Genomic DNA, 11,179 nt, shown 5'->3' with positions numbered 1-11,179 from the left:
GAATTGGTACCGTCGCATACCGTTTGCGACTACCCGAGGAAATGCAAGGGATACACGATGTATTCCACGTCTCGAATCTACGAAAATGTCTAGCCGATGAATCTCTTTCGATGCCATTAAAAGATGTAGAAATTAACGAGAACTTAAAATTCATTGAAAGACCAATTCAAATTGAAGATTCGAAAACTAAGAAACGTAAAAGACGAACATTGAAAATCGTGAAGGTAAAATGGGATTCCCGAAGAGGACCCGAGTAAACATGGGAACTCGAGTCCGAAATGAGAAAGAAATACCCCCACTTGTTCTCATAAGAAATCTCGATGACGAGATTTATTTCAAGGTGGGGAGGATGTAACATCACGTAAATTTCGGGCCAAAAATATCAAGTTTCCAAAGTCAAGGGACCAATTCTGCTAATTTCCAAACTCCATCGGCTCAAATGAAAAATATGCTTTCTTGACCCATCGCGCTACGCAACAGGTCAAGAGAGACACCCATCGCGTACCGCGATGGGGTGTCTGACAGATATTGATACGTGTGCCACGTGGCACACGGTAGAAACGTCTACCGCCACGTCGCAACACGTTCGCCACGTGTAGCGGCGCCTGCCATGTGTCGACAAGTGGCAGGTCTACGCTGTGACTCACCAACCCTATATCGTGGTACGCGATAGGTGAGCCAGGGAACCCATCGCGTACCGCGATGGGATCCAAAATCAGCCCTATAAATAGCGTCCAAGGGGTGGTTCATTTGACACATCAAAACACACACATACTCTCTCTCTAAACCTCGAAATACGTGCCAATGATCTACCTCGTATTGCGTGCCCCGATCCCTCGTTTTCAGTGTCTATTTCCCCGATATACGTACCATTCCCCGACGACGTTCCAAACTAGAAGAAGGTGCTGCCCCGACATCCCGACGACTACCTCGAAGTACGTGCTATAAGGTGTTGGTGTCTTGATAAGCGTGTCAAGGGTTGATCAAGCGTGTGTTGATAAGAAGGATAGAGTCGAAGTGCTGCCCGAGTGTGAAAGGTATTTCTAAGCCAAGCAAGGTAGGCATAATGCCCTACCAAAATAATAATAAAATATTATAAAGGCTTAATACCCCGAGTCGAAGTTATTCTCGATAAACAAAAAAATACATAATAAAGAAAATAAAGAAAAGAAAGATAATATATATATATGAATGTATATAAGTATATAAGATTATTGTTTGTTATGAAATATATTATTTAAGTGTAATGAGTATATTTAAATAATAAAAGAATGAATACGTTTCATAAAGAAGAAGAAACGTCGGGTTTTATAAATAAACTAATGGTTTATAAAGTTTACTTTTCAACTAAAGGTTTTAAAGTAAAATGAGATAATGAACTAAAGGTTCATCGAGATAAATAAGACTAAAGGTCTTAAGCCGGATCGTGTATCCGACTAACAAAATTTATACTCGTACTATAGGTGCAAGATAGCAAGAGAAGAACTTACGGACGGTGTTGGAAACTGATCCCTATCAAAAGGTGAATACGCCCCACTTTTATAAACTTGTTTTCAAAACAAACAAACATGTTATGTGTAAAACTTTACATGAGGCTATGTGTCTCTATAAACATTGTAAATAAGAGTATAGTCCTAGCCCTCAGGATGTGGTATACGTTTGTTTGGATCCTTACATATGTGGTAAGCGGTGGGTACATCGCACCACGCCTGGTCACGATCTCCAGCCACGATTGGCCGAACCAAAGTATGTTCGAGTGAGAATGACCTTGTGTATATTTATGGTACCTAAGTACGTCGAAACGCAGCGGTGTTTTGCTGAGGTGACCTAGTGTAGAGACTCGAGTTTATAATGATTTTTTAACTTGATTATTCCTAAGCCAAGATGGGCCGAGGCTTACGTGGTCTCGAAGGGTAGTTAAGTAAAGAAAATATTTTTAGCGTCAGCATATTCACCAGCATTCGTTGCTGACGTATTTTATAACATTTTGCAGGTAATCAAGAATAGAGCCTGTGAAGACGAAGAAGCTCAAGAATCCGATGGATCGGATAATTTTGTGTAAATATTAAAATATGACGGTTTTGTAAAACTTAAAACAAGTAAACTTAAAACGAGACTTTTATCTCGTATTTTTGTAATGTAAATATTTATAAGAAAGATCCTTATGTTTCTATAAAGTCTTCCGCATTAAACCGTAACACTAATTTATTTACAAATATGGTACCAACTATGGTTTACACGCCTAGGCCTATAATGGGGGTGTGACAATAACCCCTATCCATTTACCCAACACTAGCCCAGCTCATATTCTATTTATCTAAACCGATAACGACCCACTATAAAATAGACGAAATTTATTTTATTATTATAACTAAAAGTAGGATGTTACAAAAAATAACTATATGGATAATAATTTCAAATTATTTTAGGCAACATATTGAACTAACAATATATCATTTTAAACTTTGACCATTAATTTATTGTTAATATATCAACAACTACCTTATTAACTTTAATATTTTCGAATACCAAATTAACTTATTCACTTTGACTATTAAGTAATTATTTTAAAATAATTCAAATTAACTTTAAAATCAGTTAGTTTATAAATTAAGGAAAGTCAAAGTATATACTTATTTATCGAAATTTAAATGTGTTACGACTTACCTTAATTCGTCTAATTATTTCCTTATTTATTTATTTACTTATTTACCGATTATGTAGTATAAATTAATAACTTATTTATGTAAACTATAATTAAATAGAAATCATATCGTTTTTTAATTTATCAAAACATGGTAATATAAATTATTTTTTTTATAATTTTAGTCAACTTATTATTATGTAAAATATGGATAATTATTTTCAAATTAACTTGTATAAAAAATATACCAAATTAACTTATTTACTTGATGGTCAAAAAATATTCAAATTAACTTTAATATTTTCGAATACCAAATTAACTTATTCACTTTGACTATCAAGTAATTATTTTCAAATAATTCAAATTAACATAAAAGCGGTTTGTGTATAAATTAAGGAAAGTCAAAGTATATCAAATGTGTTAGTTGGATAATTAAACTATATAAATTACAATATTCATGTTAATTAGGTTATTTAAATAAATAAGAAAAGTCAAACTAAATAAATTGTATTAATGGGATAATTCAATGTCTAATAGATTAACGCACGCCGAAAAAAAAATATAGATCAACTTATCTCAGATCTCCGATATACAATAATATTTTCTTTTATCTAAAAAGAATGAAAATGAATATACATAAATATTTAAAAATGAAATAAACATCAATATTAAAAAAATACATATTATAAACTCATGATCAATCCATGAAATTAGATTATATGAGCCGGAAAATTACCTAAAATAATAAAGACGAATATTAATATTGATATTATGGATTATTTTAATTATAGCTAATAACCGGAAAATTTTAAAGGTGTTACCGGAAAAACGAAATTTAAAGGTGTTACCGGAAAATAGATTGTATCAGCTGTGACATTCACCTGAAATTATAAAGTAGAATATTAATGTTGATATTATGGAACATTTGATATTTAATATATAACCGGAAAATTTAAATGAGACAAATAATGATAATAAACATGGAATCTAAGATCTTGATTAACAAACTAAAATGAAATCATCAATCGGGTAAATAACTTGAAATAATGTAAAGCAACCGTTCTTATAGGTATAACACATATCCGGTAAAACTTAATGAAAAAACTTACCTGAAATACTTATCGGAAAAACGTAACCATGGAATCTAAGATTTTGATTAAGAAGCTAAAACGAAATCTTCAACAAATCAATCAGGTAAATAACCTGAAATAATGTAAAGCAACCATTGTTATAGGTATAACACATATCCGGAAAAACTTAACGGAAAAACTTACCGGAAAAACGTAACCATGGAATCTAAGATTTTGATTAAGAAACTAAAATGAAATCTTCAGCAAATCAATCAGGTAAATAACCTGAAATAATGTTAAGCAACCATTGTTATAGGTATAACACATATCCGGAAAAACTTAACGGAAAAACGAAAATAAGTCCACATATCACCTTCATCGCCGTGTATGATTTACAACATAACCAGATTTTATTAAAATAAGTTAACAATGAGAATAAAGATAAAAAGGATAGAGGAAACAATAACTGGAAGAAATTTAATGTTGCCGGAAATACATAGATCAACAATCGGAAGTTTATTATAAAATATACTAACTGGAAAATTAATACAAATCTACATACATATTCGCCGGAATATATGAATAGGTGAGAGGAGATCCGGCTAAACTAGAAAAGGAGAGAAAAATATGTTTACGGTAAAAAGTGGTGAATAGTTAAGGTTTAAATATAAAGAAGTGGATTACTTGGCATGATTACGAAAGGCAATGGGTGACATGATAATGATGTGGCAATGATGTGGATGACCTAGAATGTTGAGAAGTAGAAATTGTTGTTTGCTTTAATAGTATGTAGATATAGATATAGACATATGCCCAAGTCTGTATAATGGGTTCTAAGAATTCGATAACCCTAGGTCAATGTGTCAGCCAATACATTATATCATTTTTCATAAAACACAATTTTCTATCTAATCTCCATAAAACAAAACAAACCACCAGATGAAATCACATTTGGTTAGCACCTAACTTAACAAAAAAGAAAAATGATGATCAAAACAAGACTCTATGCGAATCGAAAAAAATAGAGATGTGAACATGATACTGGCGTTGTGATAATTGCTCCTTCAATTCGTTGCTTAATATCCTTTTTCTGATCGGCTTGCTCCTTCAAAAAGTTTTAACTGAACTACCAAATCATCCTTTCAATCATCTGTTGAGAATTCTCTCTCTACTCAGTCACCAGATTCTTCAGTCCATTCATGTTCGAACACGAAATCCCAACTGCTTCAACTTCATCATCACCCGTATGATTTCCTGATGAATGAAACAAAATCATTGTTGTTATTAAGCTAATCGATTCCAAGTCTGAACCGTTTCTTTTAATTCTACATCTTTATAGAGATTTGGTTTAACACTTTCATATGCACATGATGATAATGATGTTTGTCGTAGGAGGATGGTATGCACATGGTAAACTGCTTTCCTAAATTCTAAGAGAATTGAAACTCTCTGCCCTTGCTAGGGTTGGCAAGGTATGCTATCAAAATATGCTAAACTTATTGGTATTCTAACATTAAACAATATCTGAAATACCAACTTTTAGCATGATAACAAGATCTGTAGGTGTTATTGGTTATTTATGTATTTAGGGTAATTGGCATGTGATTTTGTTTTTTACATCTTCCACCTATTTCAACAAATATTACATAGTGAAGATCCCAATGGGTTTTGTGGACTTGGGACTTGAAACAATTTCAGAAAGGTGGAGAGCTATTGTATGGCATTTTGTTATTGATGCTACCATGCCACTCAACTCATAGATGTGTGCTATATTTTATATCAAATCACAAGGTTAGCATGATCTCAGACTAATAGAATCAGTTGCAAACTTGCAATAGTTATTCACATATTAATAAATTTTTGTACAATTTTTTCTGAATTTAATTGATAGGGACTTCAGTTATGTGGAACTATGAATTTTAAAAAACAAAAATCGTTGTCTTGAATATCAACTTCACTTTTCAAGATTTTTAGTAGCTATCATGAAAACAATCTATGAGACAACGACTTCAGTTTTGTGAATTTTGCAAAACTGAATCTGCTATTGTACATATGATCAATTATCATCATGGTTTCTGAAAACAATCCATTTGTGTAAAAATTTATCTATTAAGAAAGAATAGCAGCTGGTTCTTGTTTTCATGGGCTTGCTATTCATGTAGGTGTTAAATGTAGCATGTTGCGTGCTCTATAGCCACTGTGGAAATCATGCTTTATGATTTAACTTCATTTGGATTTTGTTTTTCTTTTAGTCTTTAGATGAAATTTCTCATATATTTTTGTCATGGGCAGCTTTTATTAAGCGGGTCAAACATGTTGGCGTGTCAAAATGGGTTGGTGGGTAGTCATATACACAGGTTGTAACCAGGTTGACCGGTCTATTTACAATCCAATTGAACAAGGCCCTTTATTTAAACAAGTTATATCATGTATTATGGATGTGAGTGCAACTTATTCGTTGAGTTTATGAAACCTTTTCATTTTCCAACGCTCCTAGATATATCTTTTTTTCGTATAACAAAGTTATATTATCATATGAAGATGTTTCATGAATATCATTTAAAAAAACAAACTGACACTTCAATGCATATTGGGTTACCTAAGTTCAAAACAGAAGATATTTCATGATCTTAATGAAGACATCATATGCAGTAATAAAAAGGGGGAAAATGATTTGTGAATGTATAAACTATATCATATGCAGTAATTGGTTTGGTTGTTTCCATTCAGTTTTGGGTAAAGGTGAACTAAAAAACCAGGTTGGTACAAAAACCAGTTAATAACAAAACCAACACCGATTTTAAAACTGGTTTGAGAGAACCTGGTTTGGAGAAGCCTCAACCATAGGGTTCTAATTGGTTTGAGAAGTCCCATGTTGATACTGGTTAAACCCCGAACCAGCCCTGTTACAACCCGAAACTGGTTTCAACCCGAACGGTCATTTTCCCTTTATAACCCAGTTTCAACAAGAGTTGCTTTTGAGCCAATACCTGCTGTTGACCAGGTTTGACCAAACCCCACCTATTTTCAACCCGAGACAATTTGTACAAGACAATAAGGCCTCTTTTGGTTGTCTTTTAAAGCTTAGTTTAAGGTTTATTGTTTTCAATTAATTCTTGATTTTAAGTCACCAATAAGTAAGATTCTTAAAATTTTCTCTTTTTTTGGGTATAATTCTTTTGACATAAAATCATTTTGGCAACTATACTTTTGCAGCACCAACTATACCTAATTTTTCAAAAACTCAAGAAGATGTTGCAACCCCCAAAATAGTTAGGGACTAATGTCTGAAACTGAAGTCAAAAGCAGAATGATGGGAACTCTGAGCCTGATTTGAGCATGATCTATTTTGAAGTCTGCCCATAAACCCTAGCCCACACCACATTTTATGATGACGAGTGTGCATCTACAACCGTCGGTATGTAATACATGTGACATATACAGGTTTTTTTTTAATTTACTTCAGTAAAAGTTAAGCATATTAGAGTATCACTAATAGTAAAAAAAGCTAATTATTTATGCAAGACTATATGTATCATATTATAGAGTTATACATGAAACCCATATCGTATCATCATTCATTTCTTGGATACAATGACAAACGGAAGGTTTTAATCAATTAAAGCCTAATATGTGGTGTTAACTTAACTTATATTCAAGAGAAAATTCCAATTTGACTCCCTGAAATATATCGTCGGGAGACGGAATAGCCCCAGAAAACGAAATTGCGCATGTTGCGCACCTGTATTTCTCCGGCGGGTTCTTCTGACTCCTACCGTCAGTTGACCGCTAGTTGACTGTTGGTATTTTAGTAGTAATACCAACATATTAAGGGTATTTTAGTAATCTTTTAATAAATAATAATAATAATCATCAACGTAACATCATCTTCATAAAACTCATCTTCCTAATAATAATCATCATCAACAAACCTCAAATCCTTCATCTTCATCAGCATCTCATCTTCATCATCATCAACCTCAAATCCTTAAACCCACCACCAAGTAATCCCTCTTAATCTCATCATCTTCATCATCAGTTTCATAACAATTAATCGAATCTCTCAAATCCTCAAACCCTAGGTTTCATCACTCAAAACCTCAAATCTCTCAAATCCCACCACCAATCGCTTTAATAATTCAACCACCGCACCCATAAATCATTACTATCAAAACCCCTAACCTCCGGCACCACGCCATCGCCACGGCAGCCACCGCCGCCATGGATCCCGGCCATCTCATTTTTCCGATCATATCGTTTTTTCGATCATCGATGTCACGACAGCCACCGCCTTCTCGTTTTTCCGGTGGAAGCAAAACAACTACGAAAATAATCTTCATCCATCCAATTATGAAGGTCACCAACCCAAAAAGTCTGGTTCTCATCGGACCCACCACCACCACCGGCGGCGACGACAGGCGCAACTGGCGGCACCGGATGAGGAAGGTGGTGGTGTGGAGCCATCGGGTAATGTCCAGAAGACAGTGCCATCATGGGATGTTTCATTACCATAGCCGTTGCCGGGTACTACACTAGAACCCATTGTGACCCAACGCCGCCAGCCGCCAGTGGTGGTGGTGGTTGTAGCCACCTGGGTTGTTGTCTGGATGGTTCAGAAACACTGTCGCTGTTGGTATTGGATTGCATCTTTAACAGCCGGAGAGTTGGATAATAATAATAATAATAATAATAATAATAATAATAATAATGATACTTGGAATGATGTGTTTGTTGTTTATAATTATACTGTGTGAGAGAGAGAGAGTTTCGAAAGAGATAGAGATATCAAAAGTTGTGTTAATTAATTTTCTGGAACTAAAACTTAGGAACCCTAATTATAATTGGGGAAGATGAAGTGATAAAAGTGATAATATATAGTTTATGTTGTATAGCTATACTATACATTAACTTAGTTCAACTGGTAGTTTTGGTGGGTTGTTAAACCATAGGTCTCAGGTTCGAATTCCGGCATTTACATGGTTTTGGATAATTATTTTTAAAATAAGAAAGGCTTAGGGGTAAAAACGTAATTTCAACATTTTTTAACAGGTCAACGCTTGGTCAACTAACGGAAGGCCAGAAATTGCCCCGCCCAAATATCACAGACGTCCAAAATGCGCAATTTCGTTTTCAGGGGCTATTCCGTCTCCCGACGATATATTTCAGGGAGTCAAATTGGAATTTTCTCTATATTCAATTCAGTGTAATAATGAACTTCTTTAGAGTACCAAAATGAATTACGTTTTTTTTTGGGAAATAACACTTTTAATGAATGGTTTGTTGTTTGTCGTCTTCTAACAACCCACTACTAATAAATATATGTGGATGCAGGTTTGCAGAGACCTGGCAGTTGACTACTTCAAATTGTTCTTCATAAGTGTTCCGAATTTCGCTATTGTGTTTGGAATGTAGGTGTCTCTTTACTTGTACTTTCATTAGTCATAATTATGTTAACTTTTCATTTTAGTTGCTTTATATATGTTTAGGTATGGTGGGTTTTTCAAGTAGATTACATCACCTACCGGGTTCAAGTAGACTAATATCTAAACTAACTTTGCAGGGCGTTTGTACAAATTGCGAAACATAGAATACTTCATTCTTTGAAACAACATGGCCACTTTCAAGTGGGGTACTACCAACTACGTCCAATATGCAAACTAAGGTATCTATATACTAACACGTATCAATATGACTGTAGGGTATTGAGGTTAACTGCTGGACATAAGTCCTACTTGCTTGGTCGCCTCTCATCTAAAGTGGGATGGAATCATTATGAAACCATAAGGTAAATTACTCTTATCACTATTATTGTGTTTGGTATTTTTAATGTTGTTCTAAATTGTTCATGTGCATAATGACACGTTTTGTTATTTTCAATCACTATCAAATCTCTAATCAAATAATGTTATGTACGTTTTAATCTTCTACATAGAGTCATTTCATACGTTTTAATCTTCACATCGAGTCATTTATATTTTCGGAAAAAAAGATAATTATTTTATTGATTACCAATTTTATTTATACAATTGGGTTTTTTTTTTATCAAAGTTCATGTTAAACAATTTGTTTTTAGTATAGCTTTGTAATCATATCAACTTATCATTATGGCGAGTAGCTGTGACCTATAGGGTTGTAAACCTGTCAAGTTGGTTTTATTTTTGGGTTTTGAAGTAATGGTATAATTGTGTTAGAACTGGAGGGTATGGAATTGATTATAACCGGATCGTAGTATTGGGCAGGGAATTGGGTACGGAAGAATCACTTATTTTAATACTCAATTTATGGTGGGTTTTTTTTGCTAGGGTTTAATACCCAGTTTAGCGGTGCACAAAAAAACCGGGTACTACACCCTACATGAAAAAATCTAGAAACCTGGTATTAAAAAGAGTTTCTTCATGTCCTATGTTATACTCGACGTCATGTGCCAGTTATATTTAATTTGTCGCTAATAATTTGGAATCGGTTTCAACCGGTTGTACCTAACCTAAGTCGATCAAAACTTGCAAATGCTCAGTCCCAGAACCTGAAAAAACATGATCACTTGTTGACCGTATCTAGAACGGGCTATGGTCCGATATCCCATATGTGCACCACTAATCAGGCTCATTATTTTTTTCTTTTTTTGCGCCTCAAATTTTGACTATATTATTTGAGGTTGTGTCTTGAAAATATTATATTTTTTTAAATTTAATACACTATAGTAAACGTTTAATACACAGATTGGGGTTTATGAATTTGTTGTGAGAGATATTGAGAGGCACTATCTTAGTAAACAACCTGCTTTCATACTTATGTAATGATCTCTTTTATCTTCTAGAGATGCAATTTATCATTCATGTATCATAACATACTTGGATATACACAAATATCATAACATACTTGGATATACACAATAGAAGCACCTCCATTTCTTTATTGCTGGGATGCGACTGATATTTTGTGAAATTGACTTATACCTCAAGTGGACTACTTCTTTTCCCTTTTATTGGCAACATGCTTTATAAAACAAATTTGCAATGAGTTTTGTATGTGCAGAGCAATAACATTATAAATTGCGATGAAAAACTTTTGGGTGGTTTCTATGATGTATCAATCATTTTTTTAGCATAAGTATGCAATATGGTGATGGGACATATGTCATGTTAATAAACTGAAAAGTTTATGTATATTATGTGAGTATTTTATATTTTATAAGACTAAAGCCAAGGTGATCTTTAGTCGCTTACAACTTTTATGTATGATTAGCCCGGTTCATGCCGACTAACATACTTCATTCCTAAATAGGTGACAATTTTAATTTTATATTTTTTTTATAGTTGGGTGATTTGGTTAGATCTGGAGACGATTGGTGAGTTTTGTCTGAATTCGGTTTTGGTTGCGGACATGTTAAAAACTTTAGGGATTCTTTTATGGTGTGTTGAAGCTATAAAAAAAGTCTTAGTCAACAATTTTGGATTTTTTAGAT

General features: G+C 33.7%; 1 long non-coding RNA gene across 1 annotated transcript; it reads left to right on the top strand.

The window, feature by feature from the left end:
* Positions 1–4,773: 4,773 nt before the first annotated feature.
* LOC143547790 (uncharacterized) lies at positions 4,774–9,378 on the top strand. The gene is made up of 4 exons (XR_013137843.1): positions 4,774–5,186; positions 6,931–7,132; positions 9,046–9,122; positions 9,275–9,378. It is a non-coding gene; the product is annotated as an uncharacterized LOC143547790 (long non-coding RNA).
* Positions 9,379–11,179: the final 1,801 nt, after the last annotated feature.

The sequence above is a fragment of the Bidens hawaiensis genome, unplaced genomic scaffold, assembly GCF_021521415.1.
Source record: "Bidens hawaiensis isolate Kalapana, Puna unplaced genomic scaffold, B.hawaiensis_p1.1 tig00014831_1, whole genome shotgun sequence".
Lineage (NCBI taxonomy): Eukaryota > Viridiplantae > Streptophyta > Magnoliopsida > Asterales > Asteraceae > Bidens > Bidens hawaiensis.
The sequence above is the reverse complement of the archived record's forward strand: the minus strand, read 5'-3'. Positions and strand labels throughout refer to the sequence as shown.